This window comes from Capsicum annuum, chromosome 3 (assembly GCF_002878395.1).
Source record: "Capsicum annuum cultivar UCD-10X-F1 chromosome 3, UCD10Xv1.1, whole genome shotgun sequence".
Lineage (NCBI taxonomy): Eukaryota > Viridiplantae > Streptophyta > Magnoliopsida > Solanales > Solanaceae > Capsicum > Capsicum annuum.
In genome coordinates, this window is record NC_061113.1 from 11,890,226 (window position 1) to 11,899,871 (window position 9,646).

The 9,646-nt window shown below is 38.0% G+C and overlaps 1 pseudogene; it reads left to right on the forward strand.

Annotated features, from left to right (window-relative positions):
* Nucleotides 1–2,028: 2,028 nt before the first annotated feature.
* On the forward strand, nucleotides 2,029–9,406 carry LOC107865560 (annotated as a pseudogene).
* Nucleotides 9,407–9,646: the final 240 nt, after the last annotated feature.

Here is a 9,646-nt window from a genome sequence, read left to right on the forward strand (position 1 = left end):
TATTTTCTTATGTTGTTATTATATTTCTCACACATGCAACCCCTCCCCATCAAAAAAAAGCATCAAAAAGAAAGGGAAAAACTGGTCCCTTTTACCCTTATTTTGGTGCAACAGTTAATAGGAAGAGTATTTTTGCGTTATTTGGATAGTTGGTTAACTCAGAGGAGTTTTTGAGCTACGACTGTATGGTAAAGTTAACCTATTTGGAATAGTATATTTGGCCCTTTTGCCTTTATTTTAAGTTTTCTCCAATTTTATGTTGTTTTTGAGCTGGTGTGCTGCAACTTTTCTTGATCAGATTGGAAGTTTTTCTTGTGTTGTTTTCTGATATTCATAATTTCTTGTGAATTATAACTTCAACTTTTTCTTTATTTTCAAGTGTAACAAGCTGCTTCTTAGTTTTAAAACATTATGAGGACAAATATCTTCATGTCCATAGGTAGGAGTCTATTTTGGTGTTGTGTTTAATTATTCTGTTCACGTGAACCGTATGTGAACCTTCATGTCCGTATGTGAACCTTTGGTTTTGCTTTAGCAATTTTTTCAAGATAAAGTTAATAGAGTTCTTGTACTAGGGATAAGGTTAGTGATTTATCTAACAATCCTGATATTGAGATTTGAGGTCTTGTTGAGGAGTGAATATTTGAAGATTTGAGGAAAAAGCTTTAGTATAATGATTTCTTCAATGCAATTCAATCTTTGCATTTGTGACTTACTAAGTTGTTCATGAATATAATATTTTTTACTGTCTTGACAGGATTGCATCAGGGATCTACTCTTAGTCCCTTTTTGTTTGCGTTGGTGATGGATGTGTTGACGCGGCGTATTCAAGGGGAGGTGCCTTGGTGTATCCTTTTTGCAGACGATGTAGTTCTGATAGATGAGACTCGAGGGGGCGTGAATGACAAATTAGAGGTGTGGAGGCAAACTCTTGAGTCTAAAGGGTTCAGGGTGAGCAGAAGCAAGACAGAGCATGTGGAATGCAAGTTTAATGACGTGAGGCAGGAGAATGAGGTAGTAGTGAAGCTAGAATCACAGGAGGTATGTAAGAGGGATAGTTTCAAGTATCTCGGGTCCGTGATCCAGAGTAACGGTGAGATTGACGAGGATGTCTCGCACCGTATTGAGGCGGGATTGATGAAGTGGAAGCTCGCGTCGGGGGTGTTGTGTGATAAGAAGGTGCCGCCCAAGCTAAAAGGCAAATTCTACAGGGTGGTAGTCCGTCCGGCCATGTTGTATGGAGCGGAGTGTTGGCCAGTTAAGAACTCCCACATCCAAAAAATGAAGGTGGCAGAAATGCGGATGTTGCGCTGGATGTGTGGGCTGACTAGAGGGGATAGAGTTTAGAATGAGACTATCCGGGAGAAGGTTGGTGTAACTCCAGTGGAGTGCAAGATGCGGGAAGCCCGATTGAGATGGTTCGGACACGTGAAGAGGAGGGGCATGGATGCCCCGGTTCGTAGGTGTGAGAGGCTAGCGTTGGATGGTTTTAGGCGGGGTAGGGGTAGGCCGAAGAAGTACTGGGGTGAGGTGATTAGGCGGGACATGGAGCAGTTACAGCTCACCGAGGACATGACCCTAGATAGGAAGGTCTGGAGGACGCGAATTAGGGCAGAAGACTAGGGCCGGTTTGGGTCGCTAGTGTAGGGAATTACTTGATGGGGGTTTTATTCTTGTTATGATTCCGTGTTCCATGTTTTATTACGAATCTGTGTGCTTTCCTCTATTTTCTAATACTTATGGGTGCCGTATTTATGTTATGTAATCTAGTTCTGTGCTTTACTATGAGTTTGTGTGGTATCTCGTGACTTGAGCCGGGGGTCTATCGGAAACAGCCTTTCTACTTCTTTAGAGGTAGAGGTATGGACTGCGTACATCTTACCCCTCCCAGACCCCACTAGGTGGGAATACACTGGGTTTGTTGTTGTTGTTGTTGTACTTATTAAGTATAAACCAATGTCTTTCATGGATTAACAGATGTTGAGATTCATAGCTTCTCAAGAAACAAATTTTCTAATAGCAAGAACAATGTCTTTGTTCTTCAAGATTCCCCTCTTCTTTTTCTTTTTTATTAGTACATCAGCCTCCCTGGATTACAACCACCCATTGAAGTCTCTCACACTATCTGAACTCACACTAGTAAAAACCATAGTCAAAAAGTCCTATGTTTCCCTCAATGTAACCTTTCATTATGTTGGCTTAAATTAACCAAAGAAACAATTAGTCCTTTCATGGCTCTCTTCCAATCATCATCCCGCGAAGCCTCCACCTCGCCAAGCTATAGTTATAGCTCGAATTAATCAAAAAACACATGAAATCATTGTAGACTTATTGAGTGTTTCAATTTTATAGATAAAATCTATGGTGGACATGGAAACCCATGCTTACTTTAGAAGAATGGAGAGCTTCAACTGAGTTATCTGTTTTAATGACACATGTGTGACTACCTGTTTCACTAATGTGTAGCACTGATAGGAGTAGATATTTAGTTAGTTAGTATATTGTCGAGTCAGCTGTATAGGGTGTTGAAGGTTGTTAGAGGTTGTTAAACAAATGATTAGTTAGGTGCAATGAGGTGTCAAATAGAATATTCTAGAAGGAGGTAGTTATTAGACATTTTTGTATCTCTTTCATAGCCTATATATAAGGCACAATATCAGATTGTAACACGTGATTTTGATGATGAATAAAGTTTACAATTTCACTCTCTCATCTCTTCTTCCTTTTTCATGAATTATCAAGCTGTAATGCTTGAATTTCACATGGTATCAGAGCCAGGTTGCTAATACAGAAGAGTATCTCGATTTTTCTGCAAGTTTGGTTGATTTTGTAGCTGAATTTCTTCATTCATGGCACCCAAAATTGATCAAAGTGATCCACTCTTCATTGGTGCTTCAGATAGTTCAATCTCTGTACTCATTCTAATCAAATTAACTGGTTCAGAAAACTATAGTCTTTGGAGTCGATCCATGTGAATTGCTCTCTTAGGGAAGAGAAAGTATGGTTTTGTCACTGGATCCTACAACAAGGAGTCATACAGAGAAGAATTTCATGATCAGTGTGAAACGTGTAATGCGATTGTTCTCTCATAGATCATGAATACTGTAAGTGAAAGGTTACTATCTGGGATCGTGTATGCTACAAATGCTTGCGTAGTATGGAATGATTTGAAGAAAAGATATGATAAAGTGAATCGTAAGTGTATATATCAATTTCATCGTGAAATCAATATGCATTCTCAAGGTACTGATTCAATCTCAGCTTATTTTACTAAGTTGAAAACCTTGTGGAGTGAGTATGATGTTCTGGTTCCAAATCCTAGCTGTGATTGCCCTAAATCTAAAGAGTACTCAGATCATATATGTCAACTAAGACTTCTACAATTTTTGAGTGGTTTGAATGAGTCCTATGATCAAGCTAGGAGACAGATCTTACTTAAGGGAGTAACTCCAACTCTCAATCAAGATTATGCAATGCTCATAGAGGATGAGATACAACACTCAGCATGTACACTTGCTGTACACGACAAATCAGAACCTCTTGCTATGCAAGTGAATCGCAGTTATGGTTATGGACAGGGAAACACAAATTACAAGAGTAGAAGGTGTGACGACTGTCAAATTTCAGGTCATACTAAAGAAAACTACTACAAACTGATAGGATATCCAAATGATTGGAAGAACAAGAAGAAATAAGGTTATGCTCCTCCAAATTTTAGGTCATATAATGCTGGCAACAATTTCTCACTACATAATAGGGGTAACAACTATACTAACACTAGTAGCAAGTTTTCCCAAACTGCAAGCATGGTAGTAGGACCAGCTGATACTGCCAGTTCCAGTCATGATGCCAATTTTGTACCACTAGCAAAACCACATACATTCACTGATGAAGAGTACAATCAAATCATGAACATGTTGAATAAGGATACCAAGGATATGAAACAAGTCAATATGACAAGTATTGTTACTTGCTTCTTATCCAAGACTTGTTCTGACAGTTGGATTGTAGATTCAGGGGCTACACATCATGTGTCTGCCAATAGACACTTGTTTAAAGATAGCAGCAGCTTGGTTCCAAGGAATTTGGACAAATTACACCTTCCAATAGGAGATGAAGTCACAATTTCTCACACTGGAGAAACTTACATCTTTATAGATGATGTGATCAAAGATGTTCTCTTTGTTCCATATTTTAGACTAAATATGTTATCTATTGCTAAGATAACCAAGGAGCCGTCATGCTTTGTGTCCTTTTATCCTGATTTCTGCATATTTCAGGACCTTTTCAATGGCAAGGTGAAGGAGATTGATAGACAAGAGGGTGGACTGTATGTTCTTAAAGGAGAATGGAAAGACAATGTTGTTCAGGAAGGACCAAAACACAGCAGGTTCACTGCAGAGGTTGTTGTTCCTAATTGCAAACTATAGACTAAATGTATTGTATGCCCACTAGCTAAACAAACAAGAATGCGATTTCCCACAAGTACTACTAGATGTTCTACATGTTTTGAACTTGTACACATGGATTTATGGGGTCCTTAGAAAACACTTACATTTGATAATAAGTGTTATTTCTTGACTATGGTGGATGACTATAGTAGATATACTTGGATTCATCTGTTGCAGCTAAAATCTTAGACCATAGTATCTATTAAGACATTTATATCCATGATTAAAACACAGTTTGAAGTGGTGATAAAAGCCATTAGATCTGATAATGGGACTGAGTTTATCAATACTCAATGTCACACATTGTTCTAGTCTCTGGGAATCTTACATCAGACCAGTTGTCCTTACACTCCACAGCAAAATGAAGTGGTAGAAAGAAAGCACAGGCACGTATTGAATACTGCTAGAGCTCTTAATTTCAATCCCATTTGCCCATCAAGTACTGGGGATTATGTGTAAAAGCTGCAGTATATATCATGAACAGGTTACTAACCTCAGTCCTGAGTGTTAAGAACCCATATCAGTTGTTATTCTCTAAAGATCCCAAGTTGTCTCATTTGAGGGTATTTGGATGTCTGTGTTATATGACTGTTGTTCCTAGGGGTGACAAGTTCTCTGAAAGAGCTGAACCTGCTGTACTAGTAGGATATTCAGAATCTCAAAAGGGTTATTTGTTACTGGACATCAACTCAAAAGGACTATTAGTAAGTAGGGATGTTGTGTTTTATGAAGATTCTTTTCCTTTTGATCCATCACAAGCAGGATCCCAGCATACAGATACTTCCAAAACTGATGAAGACATCAATGACTTCCTGGTCTTCACATATGATGAAATTGTTGCTGAAGTTCCTTTAGAGGATATTCATGTTGAGGACGCAAGTACTCATGCTGATTGCCAAGATTCCTCTGATGATGAAGTACCTGGTGCAACTTCACTTGGCACCACTCATGAAGAAATATGTCAAGATAACCGTTCCTTGCTTCAACCCACTTCAAGTAGACCAACGAGAACAAGCAAACCTCCTTGTGGATGCATGATTATGTTGACACTTCAAAATCCCATAGATGAAAGTACCCATTAGCCAACAACCTATCTTAAAGTAAACTAAAACCAGCATATTAGTGTTACTTGTCAAAGTTCTCTACTCTGAATGAGCCTCAACACTTCAAACAAGCTGTAAAAGATGAAATATGGGTGGAATCTATGAAGTTAAAAATTCAAGCATTAGAGGAAAACAACACATGGACCATTGTTGACCTACCCAAAAGGAAGAACACTATTGGTTCCAAATGGATATACAAGATTAAATATCTTGCAAATGGTGAAGTGGAAAGGTTCAAAGTAATATTAGTGGCCAAGGGATATAGCCAACAAGAAGGGCTTGATTATCATGAGACATATTCACCAGTGGCAAAAATGGTTACTGTCAAGAGTGTGATTGTTATAGCAGTATCTAAAGGATGGCCTCTCTATCAAATGGATATCTATAATACATTCTTACAAGGGAATCTTGAAGAGAAAGTGTATATGGAGCTGCCAGAAGGTTTTAAAAGCCAAGGAGAGCACAAGGTTTGCAAGTTGCTCAAATCTTTGTATGGCCTCAAACAGGCTTCCAGACAATGGAACCTAAAACTGACTCATGTTTTTCTTGAAGCTGGATTCACTCAAAGGGCTCATGACTATTTTCTCTTCTTTCTGCATCAAGGTGATGACACAGTGATAGTTCTTGTATATGTTGATGACTTGCTCCTTACTAGAAGCAATGCTAATTTGATTGATGCAACAAAAGCCAAGTTGCACCAGCAGTTCAAGATGAAAGACTTGGGGAATCTCAAATACTTCTTGGGTATTGAAGTTCTCATATCAACTTCAGGGGAGATATTAAATCAAAGGAAATATGTCATAGAATTAATTTCAGATACTGGTCTTAGTGGTTCAAAACCTGCAATCACTCCCTTAGAATCCAATGTAAGGCTGACTTCACTTGAGTATGATCAAACCACAGGTGCACAAGGTGATGATTTATTGTTTGATGCTTCTTCTTATCAAAGACTAATAGGCAAACTCATGTATGTTACTATTACCAGACCAGATATCAGTTTTGCAGTCCACACTCTTAGCCAGTTTATGCAACATCCCAAGAGATCACACTGGAAGGCTGCTATCAGGGTAGTCAAGTACCTCAAAGGCTCTGTTGGTCAAGGAATCTGGTTACAGGCTAAACATTCTACCACTCTAACTTGTTGGTGTGACTCAGATTGGGTTGCTTGTCCCAATGCCAAGAGATCAGTTACTGCTTATGCAATTCATTTTAGTGAATCTTTGATTTCTTGGAAGTCCAAGAAATAGTACACTGTTCCCAGGAGTTCTGCTGAAGCTGAGTACAAAAGCATGGCTTCAGCAGTTGCAGAGATAACTTAGTTGGTTGGCTTGTTTCATGAACTCAAGGTTCCCATTACCTTACCCATATCAGTCTTTAGTGACAACAACTCAGCAATAAAGTTGGTCAATAATCCTGTGTTTAATGAAAGAACAAAACACATAGAGATTGACTGCCATTTTATCAGGGACAAGATCAAAAGTGGACTGATACAAGCTATACATGTTCACTCTCTGGACCAAGTGGCTGATCTACTTACTAAGGGGCTAAGCCAAGCTCAACATACTCATTTATTAGGCAAGCTTGATATGCTAAATATCTTGCACCCTACAGCTTGAGGGGGCGTGTTTTAATAACACATCTGTGACTACCTGTTTCACTAATGTGTAGCACTGATAGGAGTAGATATTTAGTTAGTTAGTATATTGCTGAGTCAGCTGTATAGGGTGTTGAAGGTTGTTAGAGGTTGTTAAACAAATGATTAGTTAGGTGCAATGAGGTGTCAAATAGAATATTCTAGAAGGAGGTAGTTATTAGATATTTTTTTATCTCTTTCATAGCCTATATAGAAGGCACAATATCAGATTGTAACACGTGATTTTGATAATGAATAAAGTTTACAATTTCACTCTCTCATCTCTTCTTCCTTGTTCATGAATTATCAAGCTGTAATGCTTGAATTTCACATTATCATTCTCATATCCACCATTTATATCGTCCATTAAAAAGCGAGGGCTAAAGCTAAAAGAAGTGGTGTGTCAAGGTTTCGTTGTTGGATGGTATGGAGAGAAAAGGAAGAGCAATAACAGAAAAATTAAAGTCATGTGTTATTACTTAGATGGCATAGTTAATCTTTATATGAGACCTATCGAGGGAATTACAATGATTGTTGCTCTTGATCAAATGAAAATCGCGAGCTACCTTGATCGATTGATGGTTCCTGTCCTGAAAGCTAATGGAACAGACTACATGATCAAATCAAAGCAGAGATCACATCAATCTGATTCAATAAAAATAACGCAGCCTGATGGACCAAAGTTTACTCTAGATGGAAACACAGTGAGGTTAGAAAAAACTTTGAGAATACTATCGTTTTCTGAAGAATGACATGTTTTTCTCTTACTTTAGGTGGGCTGACTGGAAGTTCCACGTAGATTACGATATGAGAGCAGGAATAATCATATCACTAGCATCGATCTTTGATGTTGACGAGGGAAAGTTTAGGAGTGTCTTATACAGAGCATTTGTGTCAGAAGTTTTTGTGCCATATATGGATATGACTGAAGAATGGTACTTTAGGACTTATTTAGATGCAGGTGAATATGGATTTGGTCGTAGTGCTGTAGAGCTTGAAGCATTGAAGGATTGCCCGGAAAATGCAAAGTTTATTGATGGCTACTTCATAGGGCAAGATGGTACTCCAGTAAAAATGCCTAATGTAATTTGTATATTTGAACGTTACGCTGGAGATATCATGTGGCGCCATACAGAACTTGCAATTCGCAGAAAAGTGGTTAGTATAGTATGTTCTTGCTTAAATTGCTTTAGGATTAGTTCTCCTTCATTTCAAAATTTTGAGATGCAGATAAGAAAGGTTAGACGAGTGGTGAGCCTCGTGGTGAGAATGGTGTCGACTGTTGGGAATTATGATTACATTACTGACTATGAATTCAAGCAAAGTGGCAGCATCAAAGTCACGGTAAGTAAGAGTAGGATGAGTAACTTTGAGTCGTGAAAAAACATTATATTTAGTAGCTTAGAGTACAAGTATCAACTTTTGTGTTGAAATAATGTTGAAGTACATCTGAATTCATTGTGACAGGTCGGATTAACTGGTATACTTGAGGCAAGGGGATCGATATATACTCATAACGACCAAATTGAAGGAGAAGCCTATGGTACACTAGTAGCAGAAAACACTTTAGGTGCATATCATGATCATTTCCTTACCTTTCACCTAGATTTAGACGTGGATGGCCATGAAAATTCCTTTGTCAAAAATAACTTAAAAACTAGACGCATGATCAATAGAAGTTCACCAAGAAAGTTATTGGACAGTGGTTAGTGAAACAGCTAAAAAAGAGTCTGATGCAAAGATTCAGCTAGGTTCATCGAGAGCCTTTGAAATGGTAGTGGTGAACCCCAACAAGAAGACTAAGCTTGGGAACAAAATAGGCTATAGTCTGATCCCGGGATCTGCAACAAGTCCCTTGTTAAGCGATGACTATTACCCACAAATCCGAGCTGGTTTTACCAAATACAATGTGTGGGTGACACCTTATAACAAATCTGAGAAATGGGCTGGAGGATTATATGTTGGTCAAAGCCACGGGGATGATACATTAGCCACGTGGAGCCTCAGGTAATGCCCACAATAGAATATATAAAAAATATTTAGTCAACAAACAACCTTCAGAGATCGATTAAAAGAGTTAAAATTTTCTTTATATATGGTACACATTTGGTGTTCATCATGTACCAAAGCAGGAAGATTTTCCAATTTTGCCAACATTAAGCAATACTGGTTTTGAACTCAGGCCTACTAATTTCTTTCAGCAGAATCCAGTTCTTTAATAAGTCTGATAAAGTTAAGCGAAGTGGTCTAATTTGTATCATGCATGGATAAAAATGTCATCATTTATGCAAAAAAAAAAATCTACTTATATTGTTATTAAATAAAGTAAGCTCTTGGCCATGCTTATACTTTATGCATCTCATTTTTGAATGAGAACTTTGTACTAATCATGATCAGTTTTATATATTGTTTATGTAGAGAAAGGAAAAGTTTATTTTACTGCACTCATATAATAACAG